Source organism: Dasypus novemcinctus, chromosome 3 (assembly GCF_030445035.2).
Source record: "Dasypus novemcinctus isolate mDasNov1 chromosome 3, mDasNov1.1.hap2, whole genome shotgun sequence".
NCBI lineage: Eukaryota > Metazoa > Chordata > Mammalia > Cingulata > Dasypodidae > Dasypus > Dasypus novemcinctus.
The window spans coordinates 5,576,223-5,600,294 of record NC_080675.1 but is presented as its reverse complement, the minus strand read 5'-3'; the positions used below and the strand labels follow the sequence as shown (position 1 = coordinate 5,600,294).

The window sequence follows — 24,072 nt, the reverse complement described above, 5'->3', positions numbered from 1 at the left end:
GCTCTGACCACGGAGGCGGGGCGGGGGACGCGCCCCCGTGTCTTCTTACATTTGGTGTCCCATCCATCCTCAGGACGCTCCCGGAGGGCGGTGCCCGTGTGAGGCAGCGGCCGCGGTCCTCGAGCCGGCGTCCCTCTGGGTACTTGAGGAGAGGCTGTCTGTGATGAGTTCGCTTTATTAATGACGAATATAACACAGATGGCCTGTTTTCAGTGCCACCCGCGACGCGGCGGGCGTCCCGGCACCACGGGTATGTGAGTGCGTGGGCTCTGCGGACACCGCCCGCCGTCTTCTCCAGGGGCCCCCGGCGTCCTGTCCCAGGAGGGCCTGGTGGGGGGTGCACCCGTGCCGGGGAAGGGGCTGGGGGGAGGGTCACCATCGGGAGGGCGGTCTACAGCCTCGGAGTGGGCGTCCGGGCCAGGGCTGCGCGTCCCCAGTCGCCCGCCCTCAGGTCCGACCCGTGAGGCCCCGGCTGGGAGGCCCCACCCCGCGAGAGCACAGGCCTGCTCGCTGCACACGGGGGTCCGGGGAGGCTGCCCGTGGCGCGTCCGCACCGGTCACGGCCCACACCACGCGGTCGACCCTGTGTGCCTCCCCGTGCTCCCCCCGCGGCCGGGGATGGCCCAGCGCCCACACCTGCCCACGCCTGCACTGACGGCACGTCCGGCCGGCCCGCCAGCACCTGGAGGAAGAGTCCCCTTGGAGCCCGGCTGCTCCGTGGTCCCTGGAGTAGGTTGCCTGTGAGGTGTTCACTTTCTATATGATGAATATTATACAGTCAACCTCTTTCCGGTATCGAATTCCGCCGGGGACGTCGCCCGCCTCCGGATGCCAGCTCCCGCGCAGCAGCCGCTCCGGGGACGGGTTCTGTTTCGGGTGTGGGACGGGAGGGCTGCGGGCTCGGGCTGGCACCAGCTGCCTGCTCTTGACGGCCGCGTGGCCGACGGCGGGCCCGTGGGGTCGGTCCCCCGCCCTCTCCCTCCAGGACAGGACGGCCTCGCGTCCCCCCAGACTGAGCGTGCCCGGCGCGGAACCGTTTTTGTCCCCGTACCCGCCTGGCATCTGCAGCCGGGTGCCGTTGCTAATGAAATGGGTGCTTTCTGTCGCGTGGGGGTCCCTGTGGACCTGACTTGCGTTGGGTGGGGGGGAGGGCTGCTCAGGAGACCCCAGGCCCGGGGGGGCGTCTAATTGCCAAAGGCCCCCTTGGACCCGCGTCTTTGCTGCCGCGTTTGAACGAATCTCCCAGGGCGTTCGCGGCCTTGGTTGTGTGCGGTGGAGCACAGGGTGGCCGGCGAGCAAGGCGCGTGGCCTCAGATGTCAGCGGGTCCCTGCTGGGGCAGCCAGGCCCCCGCCCACCGCCCCTGCTTGTGGGCCACCACCGCGGCCACTGCAGAGATCCAGCCCCGGGCAGCCTGTGGAGGTCTCAGTCCTCTAGGGCCCAAGTGTGCACGGCATCCCAGAAAGGGTGAGTGGGACCCCTGAGCTCATTCTCGCTTGCCCCACCCCTCAACTCACACCCTAAGGCTCCTTGGTCTTGCTCTTTTCCTGCGTCATATTTGACTTGGGGATTGAAACTCTTTGGGGATCAGAAACCACTCCAGGCAAAATATCTTGATTCCGGGTGGTGGGGGTGGGAGGGCGGCCGCTGCCCTGGGGAGGAGCTTCTAGAAGGGCTGGGTTCTGCAGGGGCAGCACATAGTAGGGCTCAGTGGACACCCGTCACCTCGGATCAAATCTCTAGCCCCGGATGCCAGTGCTGAGTTGGCGAGCCTCACGTGTGGGTCGTCCCCTGGAGGACGTGCCTGCTGGAGGACGTGCCCGCTGGAGGACGTGCCCGCTGGAGGACGTGCCCGCTGGAGGATGTTTGTGGAAGAATAAGTGGAGGAGTGGGGCAGAGAGATGGAGAATCCGGGGAGATGGGGGTGAATCTTCCCCAAATGTTGCGCAGATTCCGCCATCAAGGCTGGTGGACAGAGCCTGCAGGGACACACGTGCCATTTGTCACGGACGGTCGGGGACGGCCTCGGGCTGGGAAGGCAGGCTCTGGGGGTGGCGCGTCTGGCCCCTGCCTGTTCTCTGCCGTGCTGGTAAGTGGGTGTGTTTCCCACTCGGGCACGCGCCCGCCTGCCTGAAGGTGCCAGCGGCCCTGGGAGGTGAGTGCTGGGCTGGGCATCAGGGCGCGGGGAAGACGCCGGGCTGGGCGAGCCCCGGGTGGGGGGGGGGAGGGAGCCGCTAGGGGCTGGCACGGGCCCCGACCTTGGTGCTGTCAAAACTACGGGGGCCAAATGGGAGCCCACTCATCTCGGAACCCCCGGGCCTGCCCAGCGCCAGCCGCCCTCTCGGTGTCGTCGTCACCCTGTTGGCCAGGCCCGAGCCCTTTCCCTGCACCATCTGGCCCTCCGCCTGCAGTGCCCAGCCCTCTGCTCTGCGTGACCAAGTTCTCCTCGACCTTCGAGGCCCTGTTAAAGGCCCCCTCCTACAGGGAGCCTTCCCGGACTCAGCCCTGCAGAGGACACTCATTACCTCTGCTTCAATGCCCATCTCTCTACCCAGGCAAGGTCCAGGGGCTGCTTCTGACGGGCTTGAGCCCACGGGAGGTGCCGTCCACGTGTCGGTGGGTTCTATTTCCTCTCGGCACCCACGCTGGGCCTGGCAGTGGTCGGCAGGCACCTGGTCCACGCACGTTCTACCCCGGAGACTGGACCCATGGGCTGCTTCTACCTGGAGAGTGGTGGTTGCAGGGGCCCAGCCTGACCCCGGAGGCATTTCTTGGGTCTGGTAAGTGCCCGTGGGAACAACCACAAGCTCCACCCCTTTCGGGTCCGGTTTTTGCCCGGGTCGCCTGGTGCCTGGGGGCGGCCCGAGCCCGTAGCTGCTGCCCGGCTCACGGGGGCAGAGGCCAGGCCGCCTTCCCTGGGCTTCTCCACACCCCAGAGGGCCTCGTTCCCGGGCGGGGCCAGCCCCGTTCCACTTGGAGGGCCAGAGAGGCCTGCCCGGGCCCCTGGCAATGGGACGTGCTGGCCCTTGGCTGAGGGTCCCTGGGGAGTGGAGCGCATTCCGGGAAGGTGTGCAGGGCCCGGACTGGTGGGAAACCACCCAGGATGGGGCCCCCACCAGCTGCGCCATCTTCGCTTGTTGAAACAAAGCTCAGAAATTGGTATCTGTTACCCACTCCCACTGGCAGGGGGTTAGCGCCGGGCACTGGGCGGAAGGGGCGGCACTTTGGGAGAGGACTGGCCTTGAAAGGGCAGGGAGAAAAGCAAGGAAAAGAGGGTGGTGGGCTGAGGTCAATGGTCCCAGCTGAGGCATCACCCCTTGCTTTCTGTCCTGGGAGGTGGGCGCCTGGCAGGTGAGGAAACTGAGGCAGGGGTTAGCGGGGGCGAGCCCGGGCCACTTGGAAGTTGTGGGGGGCGGTCGAGAGAGTCGAGACTTGTCCAGGGGAGCCCTCACCCGCCCCTGACCCTCCCCCCTCTCGGCCCCTACCCCCCTCTCAGATTTGGAGCTCAGCTTCCGCCCTGCCGGTCACCGGAGCCACGGGCCCCTCTGGGCCCCCGAGGTTTCTGCTTGTCCCTCCTCTGGACTCTGGAAGGCTCCCCCTTTCCTGGAGAAAGATGCACTGCGGGAGCCTCATCCACCTGCCCCTCCCCACGAAGGAAGCCGGGGGGCCGGGCCCTTCCGAAGCCCCTGCCCACACGGCCCGCCCTCGAGGACCCTGACCGGGTGGGGGCACATCCCCCGGGGGCAGGGTCAGGGGAGAGCCTGGACAGCCAGGCCTGGGTGGGAGCCCGGAGGCAGGGGCAAGGGCCACAACTTTCTGCCCCCCGTTTCCGAAGCTTCGAGCATTGTCAGGCTGCTCGAACAATAAACACGTTCCGCAAACCTCAGCGTGTGTGCGTGTGTGTATTGGGTGGGGTTTTCCTTGATCAGAAGGTGTGAAATGAGGGGTCCCTGCCCTCCGGCCTCTGGAAGGACTCCCCTTGCATGTGGCCTCTGCCCCCTCCTCTGGAACGGGGGCGCCTCCGCCCACCCCTGCCAAGTGCGGGGCCGGGGCCATGAAGGACGTGCTTTCCCCCAAGCCTGGTCTGAGACGGCTCCCCTGTGCCCTGCTGCTGAGGCCGGGGTAGGGGGCAGTGCCGTGCCCACGTGGCGCTGCCAGCTGCGAGCTTGGTCACGGTGCGACCAGGGATGACGCGGGCGGCCCCGAGCGGGCCCCCTGGGAGCCTGGAGGGCCGCGCTCCCCGGGCAGGAGGGGCGGGCGCCCGGCACAGCCTGGCTCCCCTACTCTGCTGGCAGTGCCATCTCGCTGGGGGCTCTGGGCAGGGGATTGGGGTGAGGACGGGGTGTGGGGGCTCCCTTAGGGCTGGAGAAACTCCACCTTTTGGAGCCTGCATGGTCTTTGGGGAGAGGGCTCGGCCTGACTTTCCAAGCAGGCTTGGCCGAGGCCTCGGGTGGAGGTGGGGGGCCCTCCCGGGGCACCGGCTCCCCCTGCGCCCACTGGCGTTTCTAGGGGCTGCCCAGGGAGCGGTGCCTCTGAGAGCAAACGGCCGGAGCCGGAGCAGCAGAGTTCACTGTGCGCGGAGCTTCTGCCCTGCCACGGGGTGGGCGCTGGTCAGCCTGGTGGCCTTGGTGCTGCGGCCCGAAGCTGCCCTGTGCCTCACGCATTCCCCTCCCATTGGGGTGCCTGAGCCTCGGGGGGCTCTGTGGGCGGAGCTTTGGAAACAGCGTCTGCCCAAGAGGGTCTGTGCCCAGACACCGGAGTCCTCATCCCGGGGTAACGCCATGGCTCTGCGCCTCAGTTTCCCCATCTGTCAAATGGGGTGGTTGTGGGGATTAGCTGAGTTAACCCAGAATCGACATTAGCAGAGGCCTGGCCCAGAGAAAGGCTCAGGGGCTGCTGGCTGACCCCCTTTCCTTCACCCCAGGCCCCCCAGCTGCATTCCAGAACCCTCTGAGATAGCCGGCACCTGCCCCCTTTGCTAAGGAGGGTGACGTGCTCCCGTATTTCGCCGGCTCCTTTGCCGGGGCCAGCACCACCTTCTGGAGGGAGAGTCTCAGCTCAGGGGACCCCTCGGCAGCCCCCGGCCCCACGCTGGGTCCTTGCTGGCACTCGCTCTTCCCTGGCCTCTGGGCTGGCGGACGGGGGTGGGCTGGAGGTGGGCCAAGTGCTCGGTGGGAAGGGTCCAGAGGTGGAGCTCAGCCACCACCTCGCAGTGACTTTCAAAATGTTGAGGAACGAGCGTGTAACCGACCACGCAGTCCCGGAGGCACACGTGTGTGCACACACGCCGGCATGCATTGGAGGGGACACACCCGAGACCCCGGGGAGGTGGGACGGGGTGGAGGGAGTTGGCAGCAAAGATGGGGAGGGTCTGTGACTATGGCGGTGGGCTCGTGCTTGTAGGGGAGCTGGGCTGGAAGAAAGGCTTGGGGTCAGAGGGGACCCTGCTCTTTCTGGAGCATGGCGTCTCAGTGGTCCCCCCCACACGGCCCTCCTTGGGTCACTTTGATGCCCCTGAGCCAAAGTGCTGCCCCCTCCTCACCATGGGCACTTCTAAAGCCAATGGGCTTGACCTCGTGGCAACGGCTCTTTCTTCCCAGAGGTGGGTGGTCTCTTCTGCCCAGTCCAGTCCACTTCTCAGGGCTGGGGGCTCCCGGGGCTGCTCTGAAGACCCCTCGACTGGCCCCACCCCCTTTTGAAGGGTGTTTTTGTTTCCTGGGCTTCTGGAAGCAGCTACTGTGAAATGGTTCATCTTGAGCCAAGGGGGTTTATTTGCTTACAGTTTGGGGGCTGAGAAAATGTCCACCATCATCCAGGTGATGTGTTCTCCCCAACGCCTGGCTGCCCGCGACGCTGGGCTCCTCGGCCACGTGGCGAGGCCCGTGGCAGTGTGTGCCGCTCTCCCTTCTCTTCCCGGTTTCCTTGCTTTCAGCCTCTTGCCTCTGGTTTCCTCTCTGCGTCTCCGTTCTGTTTATAAAGGACTCCAGTAGTGGGGTCAAGTCCCTTCCTGCGTGAGCTGGGCCACACCTTCACTGAAGTAGCCCCATCTAAAGGTCCCACTCGCAGTGGGTCCGCACCCACAGGGAAGATGAGGTGTGAGGATGTGTTTTTCTGGGGTACAGACAGCTCCAAACCACCCCACTGGGTGGCGGGGAGGGTGGCACGTCTGACGAGCAGGGCCACACACTGCCTGAGAAGAAAACCAGTTTCTCACCCAGAAAGCAAGTCTGTGTCCCCGAAGGCAATGAGGCTTCGACCCTCAGGGAGCCCTCGATGGGTAGAGATCCCGCATTTCCCCCCACCCCACTGGGCGTGCACCCTGCGGCTCGAGGGGGCGGTGGAAAAGGCGTCGAACCCGCTGCAAAAGCCACATGCCCAAATGTCCCCGAGCCCCCAGCTCTGCCACTTTCCACCTGCGTGACCTGGAGAAGTGGCTCGGGTGTTCTGCCTCGGTGTCCTGGGCCGCGGCACACGCGGCCACGCGCGGGTGGCTTCAAAGGCTGGAGCTCAGGAATCGGGTCAGCAGGGCTGTGCCGGGCCTGGACGGCTCCTTCTGGGCCTCTGCCAGCTCCAGGCGGCGCCAGGCACCCCCGGCCCTCCCTCTCTGGGTCCCTCTCTCCTTTCTCTTCCAAGGGTCCCTGCCACTGGATTTAGCACCCTCTCGACATCTAGGATCAACATGACACCATCACCACGTCTGCCAAGACCCTGTTTCCAAATTCACATTCCCAGGGACTGGGGCTGGGACTTGGAAATGTCTTCTGGGGGGGTGTCTCAGCTCCACCCGCTGCACCCCCCGAGCTGCGGTGTCCCCATCATGTGCCCTGGGACAGCGCCTCGAAGCAGTCCCCAGCCCATGCCCAGCGGACAGCTAGGGGCCCGTCAATACAAACTCTCTCCTGCCTCCTCTGCTCCCCCCACCCAGCCCCGTGCCTGGGGTAGACCCCCGGGGGCAGCGACCACATGGGACAGAGCACCCGCCCTCAGCTGCTGCGCCCGGGCCTCCTCCCACACAGCGAGGAAGGCAGGGCCTGCGTTCCTGGGGGACACGGATGGACACGGACTCAGGGGCCTGCTGGAGCCCGGGAGGGGAGCCCGCCGGCCCCTCCCACTGCCCAGGATCCCTGGCCGGGGCCAGGGTGCCCCTTGCCAACCTCCCTCGCGGTGCGGACGCATTCCGGAGGCAGCTCAGGGGGAAGGCGGTTGCCGGCTGTTGGGACCCCCGGGGCAGCTAGGGCTGCACCTGGACGGGGTAAATGGTGGCGCACACCGCCCCGCGGGCCCCAGAAATTCCGACAGCGGTGGGGTTTCCAAACTGCCCGGCCCCGCGGGCACAGCCCAGGGCCATCGCCCGACGATAGTGCCAGGAGCTAAGAGCCGGGCAGCCGCCCCCGTGGCTCTTGGCATGGTCCAGACTCGGAGGGTGCTGGTGATGGCCGCAGAAGGAGTCTCTGTTGGGTGCCGCCTGCCCCTTCACCTCGCCCAAAGGGACAATAACCCGAGTTGGCAAGATTTCCCTCACTTGGCTGCTGCTCGCCCAGCAGTTTCCAGCCCCCCTGCCCAGCCCGCGGCTCGACTGAGGCCCCGGTGAGAGGGGGCTTGGTCAGCTGAGTGCTACTGGGAGCCCCTCAGACTTGGGGAGAAAGACCTGAGAACCATCCCCTCGGCAATGCGGCTCCCAAGATGCGCCCGTTAGCCCGTGGCCCCTGGCTGCCTGCGGCGGGCTTGGTGTAAAATGGGAGCATTTTACAGCTGAAAAAAGTGTGCTCAGGAGGCAGGAGGTGGGGGCTGCTACTCTGCCTTGGGGTCCCCCTTGGGAAGGTGGCGGCGACGGCGGGGCCACCCCTGGGATGTGGTGGGACATTGCGTGGGAGAAAAAGCCAGACGCGGTGGTGGGGGTGGCCATGCCACGCCCCCTCAGCCCCACTCTCCTGGCCCAGTTTGGTCTCTCGGGGTCCCCCGAGGGAGGACACGCTTGAACAGGGTGACCAGGGCTGTGGGACCCCAGAGGACAGAGCCTGGAGCAGCCCCTGAGGTCTTGGGGGCACAGAGGTCCTGCGGGCACCATGGGGTGCGTGGCCTTCACTGGGCGGCAAGGAAACGTCCCTAAAGGGGAGAAAAGCAGCAGCTGAGGGGCCGTTGGGGAGGGGGAGCCAGGCGCAAGGAGGGCCTGGGGTCCCAGGGGCCCCACCCTATGACCCCTGATGATGGCAAAGCCTCTGCTGTCCTCCAGGCTCACAAAGAAGGGAAATGGGAGTTCTCTGGGGGTGGGAAGGGGCAGCGGGGCCAGAGCGAAGCCCCCTCCCCGCGAACCTGGGGTTGCTCGGCAGAACGCCCCGAGAATGAGGCTGTGCCTGCTAATGGGCTTGGGGAGATGGGAGGCAATTCGGCCGCTGTTCTGCAGGCCCAGAGCTATTGAATAAATGAAGTGCGTGGGGCCAGGCCACTGACGCACTGCCCTGTGGGCGGCAAGAGAGGAGGGCGTTGCTGGGGGTGGGGGGCGGCTGTGAGGGTGGGCTGTGGGGGGCTGCAGGGCCCGATCTTCCCGATGTGGAGGGTGGGGGGAAGCCACAGGCCCCCAACCTGGCCTTGTGCGTGTGTGGGTCGGGGAGGGGGGAACCATGTTCTGAGGTGGGGGTGCTGCAGAGCCCCCTAACTTGGTGCAGGCTGGGGGGCAGAGGAGGGGGGAACAGCGCCAGGACAGAACAATATGGGGGCAGGCTGCAGAGCCGGACCTGCCGGGCCCTGAGAAAGGGCCAGTGAGGGGGCTGTGGGGGCTGCAGGAGGGGGTTGGGGGCTGCAGAACTGGACCTTGCCCAACACAGGGGGTGGCGAGGGCGGGGCCTGGGGCAGGGGTAGGGAGTGAGGGGCCCATCCCCACTGTGGCCTGGTCCAGGCCAGGTGGTGGGTGCCGGTGCCGCCAGGGGCGCCCTGCGCTGCTCACAGAGCGGCCTGCCCCGAGGGGGGTCTGTGGGGAAGGGGGGCCGCAGCCAGGGCGGCTGGTGGAAGCCGGAGCCCCTGCCCCTCCCCCGCGGCTCCCAGGCAGCCCTGCCCCCCAGGGTGCTGCTGAGCCGGCCCGTGCTGGGAGGGGGTCTGCAGGGCCAACCCCTGCTCAGCCCTGGCCCGGGGGGTCCTCCAGCTGGGTGATGGGAAAGAGCGCTCGCCAGGGCGCTCCGGGGCCGCGGGGAGGGCAGAAGGCAACGGAACTGCCTGGAGGGGCTTGTGCCGGGCCTGGGCCCGGGGACCCGAGAGGCGGGGACGGGCCGGAGGGTGGGCTTTGACGCTGAGCGGAGCCCGGCCTCTCTCCAGTTTCCAGGGGTAAAAACGATGGACATCGTGGCGCTCCTCGCTCTGATCGCCCCCACATGCTTAGGGTGTACCGTCCGTGGCCCCCGTGGCCAAAGCCCCAGCGCCTGGGTCCTCCACGGCGCCCAGCTCCCAGCTGTGGACCTGACTGCAGCGTCCCCACCGTGTGCAGCCCGGCCAGTGAGGGGCAGCCGCTCCCACTGGACGCCCCCAGCCCGGCTGGGTCCCGACTTACCCTGGGGGGCCCTTCTTCCTCCCTCCACCGCCATGCCCCACCAGGGACGCCCCTCCTGCAGGGCCCAGCCGCCTCTCCTAGCGGCCTTGAGCAGGACACGCGGGAGGGCAGCTTGAGCTCTGGCCAGGCCGACAGAGCCCCGGGAGGGGCTTGCCGAGGATGGACCCCCAGGCTCGGGCCTCGGCCACTGGGAGCTCGGACAGAGCACGCTGTGCAGGGACTGCACTGTAGCAGAGCGGCCCCCAGGAGCCCTCCAGCCCCAAACGTCAGGATGGGCTCTCTGGGGTCCCCTCCTCCCCAGCTGGCCGACCCGGCCCCACCACACCCTGGACCCTCTTCTGCGTCAGTTTCCACACACGCAAAATGACTCCCGCTCTGCGGGCACACGTGAGCTCGTGCCTTTGGGGTCCCTGGGGGACGAGGGGGGCCTGTCCGGGGTGTGGCTGGTGCGCAGAAGACAGAAGGGGTGGCTTGTGTGTGCCACGCAGGCCGCGCGACTCGCCTCCCCTCACTTGCACGTGGTTTGCCTTCCACTTCCAGATGAGCCCAGGAACGTTCCTTCCCGGCGCACAAAGGGGCTCATTTCACAGGCCGGAGGGAGGACACCCTGGGGAGCCGCTGGCGTTTCCGGAAGAGCCTACGGGCTTGGCTGGGCGCTTGGTGGGGTGGGGTGGGGGAGCGGAGGGAAGCTGGCTTCGCGCCGGGCGTGACGCAGAGCGCGGGGTGGTGGCACCTCAGGACCCGTCTGCGCCGAGGGCGGCCTGAGCGAGGCTGCAGGCGGCCACTTTGGCCGAGGAGCGGGGGTGATCTGCTCTTTGTGGGCCCTTGTCTTGGTGCAGGCTTAGGCAGAGCTCCAACGGGCTCACAGCAGCCTCGCCTGAGGTCGGCGCTCGGGGAGCTCGTTGCGTCCACCAGGAGCATGGCCAGCTTCGCGCAGGCTGGGGCTGCTCCGGCCTGGCCTCCTCGCGGGTCAAGAGCCAGGTCTGGCTCGCACCACTGGTCACACGTAGAACACCGCCTGCTGGCCAGGTGTCGCTGTACCCATCTTATCAAGTGACCTCGTTGAGTCCTCACTGCAGCTCTTTACTCCTGAGCAAATGGAGACCAGAGAGGTTAAACAACTTGCCCAGGTCACACAGCTGGAAAGTGGCAAGGTAGGATTTGAACCCAGGTCCTACTCTGCTCAACCCGGGATGCAGCTTCTCAGCCCACTGAGCGGATGAGAGAGAATGAACGGCGTGAGTGACGGGGACCCCAGGAAGCCTGCTCAGCCTAGACCCAGGGCTGCTGCAGGTGAGGGACAGGAAGCTGTGGGAGCCCAGGTGTGTAGATGGAATAAAGCCACGCCCTAAAGGTGCCCGGGGCCTTGTCAACTCATCAACTTCCACGGCAAACGGGGCCTTGCAGGTGCGATTACAGGAGGATGGTAAGATGGAAGAAATGAGCTCCAGGTATCCAGGGGGGCCAAGGGCGGAGCGTGAGAGCGGAAATGGGAGGACAGAAGCAGAGGTTAGAGAGAGAGAAGACGCTGTGCGGCGGGCTGTGAAGATGGGGAGGGGGCATGGGCCAAGGACAGGGGCCTTGAGAAGCCGAAAGAGGCAAGAGAGGGGTTCTCCCTGAGACACCCCAGAAGGAACAGGGCTCTGCGGGTTCCTTGATAGCGCCAGCCTCCAGCACAGTAAGAATAAATGTGTGCCGCTGAGAGCCGTTAGGTTTGTGTCGATTTGTTACAGCAGCAAAAAGAAACACATACAGGGAAGCGGATTTGGGTCAATGGGTAGAGTGTCTGCCTATCACATGGGAGGTCTAGGATTCAAACCCAGGACGCTGGACGAGGGCACGTGGTGGACGGGGGGCCATGAGGCCTGGAAGAGCCAACTGTGAGGGCCCTGTGGGGCCTGCCCGTCCGGCTGGGGAGGGTCAGGGGGCCCAGGGTGGCTCTTCGGGGGCTTGCCTTGGCTTTGGGGATGCAGCCCTTGGGGCAGGGACAGCGAGGCGGGCACAGCTGCACAGGGCTCTCCGCCGCCCACGGCTTGCCCCCGAGTGATCCCGCAGGCAGGTTGCCCGTCCCCAGGCCCGGCCCGCAAGGCGGGCATCGCGGTGCTAGCCACCCGGTGTGTGTTTTTGGAGACTCGTTGGCACCTGTGCAAACCCACCAGCCAACGGCCGGTGGGAAAACTGCACGGAAACATCGTTTCTCGCAAAACAGAGGAAATAAGCACAGCGGTGTGGACGGGAGGCGAGGCCTGCTCACAGCGCGGGGAGGACGCGGCTCCGTCGCACTGCGGCCAGCTTCCTCGATGGCCGCTCGGACCCTCGCAGGGAGGCAGAGGCTCAGGGGACCAAGCACAGGTGCTCGCCACCATCCCCCCCGCTGGGCTCGGCCAGGGGAAGCCGCCCTGGGGCTGCCGCCCCTTCGGGCACCTCCGGGACAGAAGCTCGCCCGGAACCCGCTGGTCAGCAGGACCAGCCCCGGGGATTTGGGGCGCGGAGGCCCAGAGGCCCGGCGCGGGGCCGCGTCCACCTCGGGGCGTCCGGCAATCAACGCGCCTCTGCTCGGTGATGCCAACCCCAGCCCCGGAGTGCGCTGATTTCCCTGTCCACCCCCGAGGCAGAAGCGTCTTCCCTCTAGGGGTTAAGGCTCTCGCTGGGGCCGCGTGGCGGCTGGGACCCCGGCTGAGCTCTCACGTCCTGCCGACCCTGGCCCGGCCTGTTTGTCTTGGTGTTTGAGGGACTCTGGGAAGCTGGGAGAGGATGGTAATTCTCCACCTTGTAAACATGGCCAAGCGATGTCCCTGGTCACTGCAGGGACACTGGAAAATGTGGGCGAGGGGACAAGGGACCCCACGGCTGCCGGGCTGGGGAATGCTGAGATCCCCGGGAGACGCGTTCTGGCCGGTCCCAGCGCTCCGGGTCACCGCGGCTGCCCGTGGGCGCACGTGTCCCTGTCCCTGTGCACAGTGGTCCAGGCACGTGAGAGCCGGGTGGTGGGACCTGGGCTGTGGCGATGGTAGGACGCGCCTCGGTGGGGCCCCTTGTGCCGCTCTGGAATCCCTAGCTAGGCCCCCAGCACGGCCCCCTGGGCTTTGGGCTCCAGGAGGCTTGTCCTGCTGCCCAGGGACCTCCTGGCCTCCTGGCTGCTAGTGGGGCCACCTCCTCGTGGCCGGGGTGGTGGGAAGTGGGGGGAGTCCGTGACGGGCTGGGAGGGCCTCCCGGCGACAGCTCCAAGCCCGTCCCTGCCAGGCCAGCAGGCCGGGGCTGCAGCAGCCTCGGGAGTCAAGGTCGGCGCCCGGAGCCCCCACCAGGGGATCCCGGAGAAGGAGCGCCTCAGTGCCCAGCCCCACCACCTGCTTGCTCCCGAGCGCCAGGGTGGGGGGGCCACTGCCAGAGAGAGAGAGAGGGAGAGAGGGAGAGAGAGGGAGAGGGGGAGAGAGGGAGAGAGCGAGAGAAGGAGATAGGGAGAGATGGAGAGAGCGAGAGAGAGGGAGAGAGGGGGAGAGGGAGAGATGGAGAGAGATGGAGAGAGATGGAGAGAGGGGGAGAGAGAGGGAGAGAGATGGAGAGAGGGGGAGAGGGAGAGAGGGAGAGAGGTGGAGAGAGGGAGAGATGTAGAGACGGAGAGATGGAGAGAGGGAGAGAGATGGATAGAAGGAGAGAGATGGAGAGAGAGATGGAGAGAGATAGAGAGATAGATGGAGACAGAGATGGAGAGACAGAGAGATGGAGAGAGAGATGGAGAGATGGAGAGATGGAGAGAGAGGGAGAGAGATGGAGAGAGATGGAGAGAGGGAGAGAGAGGGAGAGAGATGGAGAGAGATGGAGAGAGAAAGGGAGAGAAATGGAAGAGACAGAGATGGAGATTGAGAGAAAGAGATATAGAGATGGAGAGACATAAAGATGAAGAGAGACAGAGATATGGAGATAGAGGGAGAGACAGAGAGATGAGAGAGGTAGAGAGATGGAGAGACAGAGATATGGAGAAAGACAGCGATGGAGAGATGGAGAGATGGAGAGAGGAAGAGATGGAGAAAGACAGAGAGATGGAGAGAGGGAGAGAGATGGAGAGAGAGAGAGGGAGAGAGGGAGAGAGGAAGAGAGGGAGACAGAGGGAGAGAGAGATGGAGAGAGGGAGAGATGGAGGGGGAAAGAGGGAGAGAGATGGGGAGAGAGACAGAGATATGGAGAGAGACAGAGATGGAGAGACAGAGAGATGGAGAGAGATGGAGGGATGGAGAGATGGAGAGATGGAGAGAGACAGAGACAGAGAAAGAGATAGACAAGGACCAAGATGGAGAGAGAGACCGAGAGACAGGGGCAGAGACAGAGCAGGACAGAGAGAAGGAGACAGGACTACAGAAGGAACGAGGGACAGAGAGACAGAGAGGGAGAGCCGGGGTGCGAGCCGGGCTGTGGACAGGGGAGCCACAGCCCCCACGCCTGGCCAGCAGCCCCAGGGGGTGCCCGCGAGTGGCCGGGGAAGAGTGGCACAAGCCAGGAGCCCGGCGACGCCAGGGGGCAGCCGGCGTCAGGGCCGGGACGCGCGCCCCCCCGTCACCTCTGCGGGCTCTTGTCCTGACCCTGGGCTGTGGGGCCCGGCGCCCAGGCCAGCGTGGACCGGGAGGGGCAGTGGGCAGGGATGCGCAGGGCCACCTGCAGTCCCCTCAGCGGTGGCCGCGATGAGCCCTTGGCAGGCCCCGAAAGGGTCCTTTGTGGCGCAGCTCGCTCTGCTGCCATGTAGCGGCGCAGTGGGGCTCAGCAGCCCGGGCCCCCCTGGACCCCCACGGCGGCACCGGCCTCCTCGGGGGCTCTGCAGCCCAGCTGCCCCGGCGGCCCAGGTCCCCGTGGGTGGGCAGCGGTGACCCCAGCTCACCCCGGGGAGGGGGCACCCCGCTCTGGTCTAGCCCGGCGGCCCCCCGCAGTGCCTGTAATTGGCAGGACCACAAGGAGGGTTTTGTTGACCCCGCGGCGAGGCCAGGCGCAGAGCGGGGCCCAGGCCTTTCATCTCTCAGGTCCCCAATTACCCCTTTCTTTGGCACGACCAAGAGGTTTTTAAATAGCAGCAGTCAGGGGGCCGCGGGGGCGCGGGGGGCCGCGGGGGGTGCGGGGCCTCTGAGGCCACTCACAAGGACGTGAGCTCCGGCTCCTGGAGACGGAGAAGGAGACACGGCCGGGTTTAAAAGAGAGCCAGCTCTGGCCTGCGGGGGGCCCGGTCGCCCGCCCTGGGAGCCCCGGGAGCCCCTGGCCGGCTCCCCTCCCACCCAGTGGGCTCGGCCACGGGGTCACGGCAGGCAGGCCACCGCGCTGCCCGGCCGGCTGCCACCCCCAGGCCGTGGCCCCAGCCGGGACGCCCCCCGTTTCCCTTAAACCCAGCTCCGACGTCGCCTCCAGCTCCGGGCCACCTCCCCCAGACACAGGCATGTGAGGCCCCGCCACGGCCTGCCCTCAGCCCCCAGCCCCTTGCCCCACTGACCGTCTGCCCCATGTCCCCTGCTGGCCTGGACCCCCAGGGTGCCAGGATGCCACCTCTGAGCCCTGGGCCCCTAGTGCCCGGAGAATGACTGAATGGATGAATGAATGACTGAATGGATGAATGAATGAATGAATGAACAAATGAATGGACAACCCAGTCAGGCAGGAATGAAAGCTCCGACTCCAGCTCGGATCCAGCCTCTCCCCTGCAGCTCCTTCCTTCGGTCTCCCGGTCACTCACCCGCCAGGCCTGTCCCCTCGCCCTCTGTCCCCCACTGACCCTGTGGGTCCATCCGCCTGGGCGAGGACCCTTCTCCACGCCCACGGGGGCCCACTCTGGCCCTTCCCTGGGAGGGGGACAGGCTGCAGCACTGGGGTCAGGGACCCCCTGGGTCCCCTCCACGTCCAGCAACCCTGCGGGCTGGGAGCGGCTACCCACCTGCCGCCCGCAGGCCTCGGCAGCCTCCGAGGCTGGACGGAGGAGGGGCCGGAGGACTCCACAGGCGCAGCTTGGTGGGAGGGGGCAGGGCAGGTGACCAGAGGCTGGTCCTGGAACCTGTGACGGTGCCCTTACATCCGAAGGGCCTGGTGGCGGTCACTAAATGGAAATGGGGAGATGCCCCTGGATTGCGGGATGGGCCTGAGGTGACCACAGGAGACCTCACACGAGGGCGGCAGGCAGTGCCACGGTGGGAGCAGAGGTGGGTGTGTGCGGGGCCGTGAATGTGTCGCTTCCAGCGCCTGCACTGCGGTGCTTTGTCACGGCAGAAGCAGGGAGCCGAACCCTCACCCTTCAGGCCCCATGCCAGGTTTTCCCTGGCCCCCGGACCACCAGGGCGGTCAAGTGCACCTCACACTAGAGACTAGAGACCAGGGCTGCGGCCACCCCCACACCCGCCCCCGACAAGGGAGCCCCCTCTCTTCCCAGGAAAGGTCTTGGAGTGTCGGCGCCTGGGCCGGCTCCCGCAGCCCTGGCAGGGTTCCGTAGGTCCAGAGGGGGCTCGGAGGTGTCAGTTGGATGACCGAGTGACCGCAGCACAGTGGGATGGCCACCTGTCCCCAAGGGCCTTGCTATTGAGGCTGCCAGTCAAAGGGAGTGGCTGATGTCGTGCCTGGGCCCCATCCAACCTCAACGGCCCCCACGCCGAGCCCCACGGCTCCGGCCCCAGGAAGACAGGCTGGTGGCCTCGGTGAAGGCTCCGGGCCCCGGGTCCCGGACACGAGCTCCTCAGGGACCTCGGGGAGGGCTGACTTCCCCCAGGAGCGGGCGTCGGGGAGGCAGGGATCTCTGGCCTCCAGCTGCAGGGCTCAAGGGCAGGTGAGACGAACCCCAGAGAGGCCCTGGGGGAATAAGCGTTCTCCCCCAAAACGGGCAGCCGGGGGCCAGAAGGGTCCGGCCTCACCCGGAAAAAGCCCCCAGGAGGCCGGAAGTCTCTGTCGGGACCCAAGAGCCCACCCCCAGGCGAGCATCTGCCGAGGCGGCTCGAGGCTTCGCCCCTGGGCATGGGACCCCTGCCCCCAGCAGGCGTGGCCCCCCTGCCTCAGCCCAGCCTGGCAACTGGGGGTGGGGGCAGCCTCGGCCCTCCCACCGCTCAGACGCGGGGACCCCCTACGTGGCCCTTCCCTGGGTCAGGGTCCTCTTGGTGGGAGTTGGGGCTCAGTGGAACGAGCACAGCGGGAGAGGCAGGCCGACGCGGGTTCGAATCCCGTGTCCCCGTCGTGGCCCTCGGAACAAGGCCTGGCCCCCCCAGAAGTCCTTCCTGGGCCCGCGGCCTGCGGGCAGCCGCCTCCTGCCCGCTCTGAGCGCACACCACCTCTCCGGTTTCGTGGTACTCGTGTTTCATATACAGGTAAAAGAGATCTTACACGAAGTCAGCCTTTCTAACCATTTGAAGTGGACAGTCCAGGGCCATCAGTTATATTTACAATGTGGCACAACCACCACCCCACTTTCTAAAACTTCCCATCCCCCTGAGCCGAAACTCTGTCCCCCCATGCCCACCGCCCGCCCCCGCCCACCCGCTGCAGCCCCGGCCGGTCCAGGAGGAATCGAGACTCCTTCCAGCGCCCCCTGCCTGGACCGCTGCCCCCCACCCCTTTCTTGCCCGAAGGCCGCAGGTTCTCGTTCTGTGCTTGGCGCACACCCCTGCCTCCGGCAGCGGCCTCGACTCCTCGGGTGGGCTTACACACGCACGTGCGTCTCCCGCGTGGCTTGTCTCCCCGTTTCCCCGAGCGGAGGCGCCATCTGTTCTGCCCCCACCTGCCTCCCGTTGCCTGGCGCCCACCTGCGCAGGAAGCAGGTGCCCCAAGAAGGCTAAACGAGTGGGCAAGGGGCTGAGACGGACCCCGCCGGCGACTGCTATGAGCACTTCCGGGGTAACCGGGGTCTTTTAGAAAACTGATGTAATTCACTCAATGAGCTCAAGTCAGGACCTAGCCTCAGAGTGGGGAGTTTCAGCAATTTGACCTGCTGTCAAGAATTGAGGTTTTGTTCTCCTGGAAAGGTGGCAGCCCACTGCATGTGCCTCCCGGCGAGGTCGGCAGGAGGCGATGGAAGAGGTGCTGTGGCGGCACCATCCCCCGCGGGCCCTGTCCCCCCCCTGCCATCCCGTAACTGTGGGCTACTTGGAACCGGGGGCGCCTGCAGGTTTTATTTACGGGGGTGCGGCCGGTCGGCTCAATCAGAGGGAGGGGGCGTGCTGGAGGGATTTCTGAGCTGCCTCTTCACAGCACACGGTTTTTTGGAGTTCAAGAGCTCAGAGGCACCTGCCGCATGCAAACCCTCGGGGCACGCAGAGTTTCTTCCCTTAGAGAAGGAGCGCGGAGCTGCGCGCAAGGAGCAAAACCTGCGAGGCCCAAACCTCCACACTCACGCTGGCCCTTTGCACCTGCCCAGGGAGGGGCTGGAGGCGAGGGGACGTCCCCCGTGAGTGCAGCCGAGACCCGCGTCTTCCCCCCAGGAGCACCGCGAGCTCAGACACCCCGCACCCCCGGGGAATTGAGTCGCGTTTTCAGGAGAGAGTTACGATGGGATGACGATGACTCAGCTCCAGGTCTGTGGGCCGCCACCCTCACGGGCAGACCTCTGGTCTGGCTGCACCCCCAGAGCTGGCCTCTGGCCTGAGGACCTGACCTCACCTGCCTGGGCTGCGGGACAAGGCTTTCGGCATCCTCTGGGTCTGAGGAGACGCCTTCTCCTGAGGACGGGCGCTCCTTGCTGAGGGAGAAAGGTCCGGAAGGCTCCGCTCGCACACGAGTCCTGGCTCTGCCTGTCGCTTGCTGTCTGACCTGGGCAAACCACTTCCTCCCTGAGCCTCAGTAAAATGAGGACCGTGCCCACTCTCAGGGTGGCGTGACAATTAAACGAGGGCATGAGTGTGTTTTGCAAAGTGTTAGGGCTAAGAAGATGAGGGTGACGTTGTCCTTATTGGTGCACCTGTTCTCAGCAACCCTTGGAGGCCACCTCAAGCCTTTATTTTCCATTCATTTTCTTTTACTCTTAACTTTGGAGGACTGAGAAAATTAAATTAGATGGGTCTTGAGGGGTTAAGCCCAGGCCCAAGACTTGAAAGGTTGTGGTTTTAAACTTTCCAGCCAGTGGGCAGGGCTGAAATTCTGGCTCTTCATCCATCTACCCATTCATCCATCCATCCATCCATCCATCCATCCATCCATCCATCCATCCATCCATCTGTCCATCCATCCATCTACCTCTCCTTCCTTACATCCATCCATCCATCCATCAGTCCATTTATCCATCCACCCATCCATCCATCTACCTCTCCTTCTTTACATCCATCCATCAGTCCATCCATCCATCCATCCGTCCATCCATCCATCTACCTCTCCTTCCTTACATCCATCCATCAGTCCATTCATCCATCCATCCATCCATCCACCTTTCCTTCCTTACATCCATCCATCCATCTGCCTCTCCTTCCTTACAGCCATCCATCCATCAGTCCATTCATCCAACCATCCATCCATCCACCTCTCCTTCCTTACATCCATCCATCCATCAGTCCATTCATCCATCCATCCATCAGTCCATTCATCCATCCATCCATCCACCTCTCCTTCCTTACATCCATCCATCCATCAGTCCATCCATCCATCCATCTACCTCTCCTTCCTTACTTCCATCCATCCATTCATCAGTCCATTCATCCATCCATCCATCCACCTCTCCTTCCATCCATCCACCCATCCATCCATCCATCCACCCATCTATTGGTCCATCCACCAGCCTATCCATTCACCCATTCGTCTCTCCTTCACAAACACCTCCTTGGTGTTGGGCACTGGGAAGCTGGAGCTGGGTCACACTAATGCCTCTGAAGGAGCACCTGGGGCCCCAAACCTCAATTAAACACAGAATCCCAGAATGGACAGGGGCCATGGGGAATCTAGGGTGGGATTATACAAGGGCTGGGAGGAGGGGCTTCGGGCCCAGCCACGGGGGGAGGTGGTGGAGGAGGCCCTTTGTTTATTTCTGCAGTCATCCAAGGGTCTGGAGACGCTGAGCGTGCCCTCCATCCTGGCCCGCCCTGACGTCTTTCTGCTCCGCCGAGCTGACAGCCGTTGTCACGCTGCAATTCCATCCCAGCTCCCGAAGTGTCACAGGTTTTCTGGGCCTGAAGAAAAAGATAAAAGCATCATCATAACTGCAGTGAGACGAAAAATAATAACAGTCCCAAGTGCTGAAAGTAAAGAGATGCCGTCGCTTACATTTCGGTAAATTGTAGAATTCAATTTCTCATGAACCCTTCTCTATTTCATTTACAGTGGATTTTTAATAAAAAATGTTGATAGAAATCAAAGCAATGTAATCAAAATAGAAAAGTGTGACATTTATAGACGTTGTTTATTATTTTAATGTTTTAAAGTATTAAAAAGGCACACCAAAATTAAGTTTCTTGTCAAATGTCAAATTTTCATCAAGTTCTCGCCTACAAACTATTTCACCTTGGCTGTTTGGAACCAAGTTGAGTGTCTTCCATGAGAATGTGGGGAGAGAGTCCCTGTAGAACGGCAATGACATTTTCCCCCATGTCATCACGCCACTAAAAAAAGTGAACATGTCACGCTATCTTTCTAACATTCTTTGAAAATGCTTTTACTTTCTTGTTCTTTTTTCCCCTTTTCACAGCAATAGTTGTTGCTGTTTTCGTGTGTCCTGTAGAACACGTATTAGATGGAAACTGCAATGTGGGGGGTTCTGTTGACCTTGACCCAATCCAGATGGCTTCGCCCTACTGATCTCAGTCCCCTTCCACACGCACAAAGGAAGGCTTTCTCTCGGCAGGCGCAACGGCAGCCCCGGGAGGGCAGGAGGGAAGGGTCTCTCAGTCACGAGCCTTGGACTGCCTGGAGCAGAACCCACCTTCAAGCAGCTTCAATGAGAAGGGGGGTGCACCAGAGTGAGCCCGGGGTATTACCCAGGAGCTGAAGTGCAGTGAGCACAGAGCTTCCCAGGGGCCGCAATCAGCCCCGGTGTGGGCAGGCAGCTCCATGGGCCGCTGCCACCCTGGGTCTCTCCTTCTCAGAGACGAGGAGCTCGGCGGCGGATGGCTCAGGCCAGAAGGCCAGGGGCCTGCCTCTCTTGAGCGGGCCCCCGGGCCTCCCGGAGCGCGTTTGTTGGGGAGGCCGGGGAGGTGGGGGCTGCCCCATTTAGTGGCCTGTGGCCCATGGGCAAGGGCTGCTCACTGTTCCCCTGAATCTCGGTTTCCCCAAGACTTGGCCTCCCCTGGCCTCCGTTTCCTCGGGGGTGAAATGAGTAGACACATCCACAGCCAGTGGCACCCGAGCGTCCGCTGCGTCGCCCCCTCCCGAGGCCCCCTCCCGCCCAGGGCTCTGGGTGCCTGCAGCTTGCACAGCACATCTGCGGCTGCCAAGAGGGGCCTCCCAAGGCCCCCGCCCCCGCATCGGCCCGCCCTGCTGGCAGCCTCCGGGTGCAGAGGCAGCGCCCAGGACACTGACTGCACGTCTGCCTCTTGCTCTTCGCCCCCCTCCCCCGGGTCCCAAGGGAAAGGCAGCTTTTCAAATTCCAGAATCTTCTGCAGGGGCTTGCAGCCCTTCCCAGAGTCGGCTCTCTCGGCATGCTTTGTGCTGGGGGGGGGGTGGGCAGCAGGACGGCAGCGTGTTCAGGCCAGGGTGGCTCGGGGGGACCCCGTCTCTGGACCCCCACCCCCGGGCAGCTCAGGGAACTGGGCCCGTCCACCTCGTGGCTGTGGGGGTCCCAGGAGTGCAGCTGGCAGACCCCAGGGAAGCACCACGACCGCACACAGCATTTCTGGAAGCTCAGAGGACAGAGACGGGACAAGCTCTTTGCAGTCAGCTGTCAGGAAGTTTTTTCCCCTGTAAGTTGTATGAAGGTAATGAGGGGAGAGAAGAGTCCCCCGACCTGGGATGGGCAGGGAAAGCACATCGAAGAAAACCGAGGATGAAGGAGTGCGGGCTCTATAGTAGAACACCAGTAGGTCCACTCCAGTCCGTACTCTATTCCTCCATCCTGTGGACCCTGGGATGGCGATGCCCACTCCACCTCTATATCGACAGGGGGCTTAGATCCTGCAGGGCTGATGGATGCGATTCTCCTGCTTGCAGTTGCAGGCACTCTCGGTTCCCTGGTGTGGTGGTTGACCTTCTTCACCTCCCTAAGAGCTGACCTGGGTAAGTCCAATGAACTGGAGAGTAGGAGCTGCAACTCTGCTGAGGCTCAGGGCCCAGCTGGCACATGGACAGTCCAGAGATTCAAGTCCCCTGAGCATCCAGCAACCCCAGTGCCAACCACAGGTCCAGTGAAAATGACAGAAGAGGCATGTGTAGAGAGGTCACTTCTGAGTTCAACTCCATCACACTCAGGAACACAAATTACAACATAGGCCCCCTGACATGGCACTGAACTCCAGAGCCATCTGCCATGACCATAGGAGCTGGGTGTCTCCGTAGCCCTCAGGAGCACCAGTACCTGGGGTTGTATCTACTTTGGCTGTCTCTGGGATCCTGCTGCAACATGCGTAAGCGCAACTCCTCTGATGACCTCCCAGCTCTTTTTTGAAGACTCAGCCATATAAACTCATTTGTCTTTACTATTATGCCACTTTTATTCAAGGTCTTTTTCTAGTTGCACTGCCAGCTAGTGCTTGGTAGTAATCCTTTGGTGCCAGGGAGGCTCATCTCCCTGAACCTGACTTCTGTGACTCAATCCCCTCCCTCCCAGGGCAGCTAGAGAGGAACTATTTCCCCTACACCGTTTTAGGGGAAGGTCCGCCTTTCAGCGCCGTAGCACACTCGTGATCCTCTCTCACCTCCACGACTGACACGGGCCCGGCCGTCTCGGGCTCGGCCATTCCCAGGTGGTGGGTGGGGAGAGTGGCCGCAGGAAGGTGCACCCCACTCCGGGAACCCCAGCCTGGAGGTGGCCCGTGTCCCTCCGCCCCCAGCTCTTCGGAGAGCAAGCCCGTGCCCACAAGCAAGAAGGGCCAGAAGAGGCGGACCCGGCCGGGCAGCCACGTCTCTCCCAGCCGCTCTGTCCTGTGGCCGAGAGGGGGCCGTGGATTTCTGCAGCCCTCTCGTTCTGGAACGTTCCCTTGGCTGGTCTAGTCAGAGACCCACCTTGCAATGAAAACCTCCCAAGGGGCCTGCTGGACAGACCTGCTGGCTTAGAGTCAATCAGAGTTTGGGGGACAGTTACCCCTAACAATGGCCTCTCCAGAGCCAGTTGCTTGTCGCCTCCTCCAATGCCAGGGGACAGCAGATTAGAAATTTAGACAAGGCAGGAGAATCCAGCGGGGGGAGCGGAGCCAGAGTCACCCCAAAACCGAAGCCTCTGGGTGGAGGATGAGGACTGCAGAGAGGGCGCTGGGATGGGGTCTTGGAACGGGGGGCCCCCTAGGAGCCCCAAAGCTGCTCTCAGCACGTCGTTGTATCTTCGTGTGCTCGCAGCCATTTCTCTCTGCTCACTGTCCTTCTTTCTGTGAAACGAGCTTCTGGAAGCTTCTGGCCTATGTTGGCTCTGCTGGGGAGTCAAAGAAGGTAACGAGTCCGAGGGTGGGGGCAGCGGTGAATCCGAGACCCCTGTGTGGGGTGGGGGTGGCGGGACCAGAGTGAAGGTCAGAACCCTTCCGTCAGGCCAGGAACATTCCTTCCAGGGCCGGCCTGCCTGCTCGGGGCTCGGGGCTCCCCAGGGGGGCTTGGCATCCACGCAAAGTCCTGGCCGAGCAGGTGTAGGCAGGCCGGGGCTTCTTACCTGCAGCGGCCGCAGGGAAGGGCCAGACGGCGAGCGGGAGTGGGAGCAGGCCGAGCTGCGCAGAGCCCCTGGGGCTCCCCCCACCTCCCTCCGCCGCCCCGGGTGCCACCCTGGCCCTTGCCGGGCCTGGGCGCTCAGTGCTGCCCCCGTGCCCGGGCCGCCCGGGGGCGTTGCCGGGGGAGCCCCGGCCTGGCCTGGCAGCCTTCTTGGAAGACCTTCTCTGTTTTCAAGTTGTTCTTGTCCCAGCGCCAGCCGAGGCTATTTTGGGGACCAGCCATTCACCCTAGGACCTGCTGCCCCTTCTGAAACCCTCATTAAATTGTTTATCAGAGGAAAGCAAGTGCTTGTGCCCCGGGTCTCCAGACCCCTTGGGAGCGTCGTACCTGGGCCTGGGGGGCCTCCTGGTTTGGGGACGCCTGAGAGGGAGCCGGAAGGCCCGCCAGGAGCCCGACCCCACCTCCCAGACCAGCCCCAGGGCTGGTGTGCTAGTCAGCCCCAGGGGTGCGGGTACAAGATACCAGAACTGGTTGGCTTTTATAAAGGGCATTTATTTGGGGTGGGAGCTTACAGATCCCAGGCCATAAAGCATAAGCTACTTCCCTCTCCAAAGTCTGTTTCCACGTGTTGGAGCAAGACGACTGCTGACGGCTGCGAGGGTTCAGGCTTCCTGGGTTCTCCCGTCCAGGGTCTTGCTTCTCTTTGGGTTCAAGTTTCCTTTCTTCCCTCAGCTTTCTTTTCCTGGGCTCAGGGTTCCTCCCTTCTTGGGGCTGGCTTCTCTTTCCTCTGTGTACTGACTTCCTGGGGCTCCAGCGT

General features: G+C 63.9%; 1 long non-coding RNA gene across 1 annotated transcript; it reads left to right on the top strand.

The window, feature by feature from the left end:
- Nucleotides 1–402: 402 nt before the first annotated feature.
- On the top strand, nt 403–3,884 carry LOC111760689 (uncharacterized). Its single transcript, XR_011648256.1, has 2 exons — nt 403–2,778; nt 3,495–3,884. It is a non-coding gene; the product is annotated as an uncharacterized lncRNA (long non-coding RNA).
- Nucleotides 3,885–24,072: the final 20,188 nt, after the last annotated feature.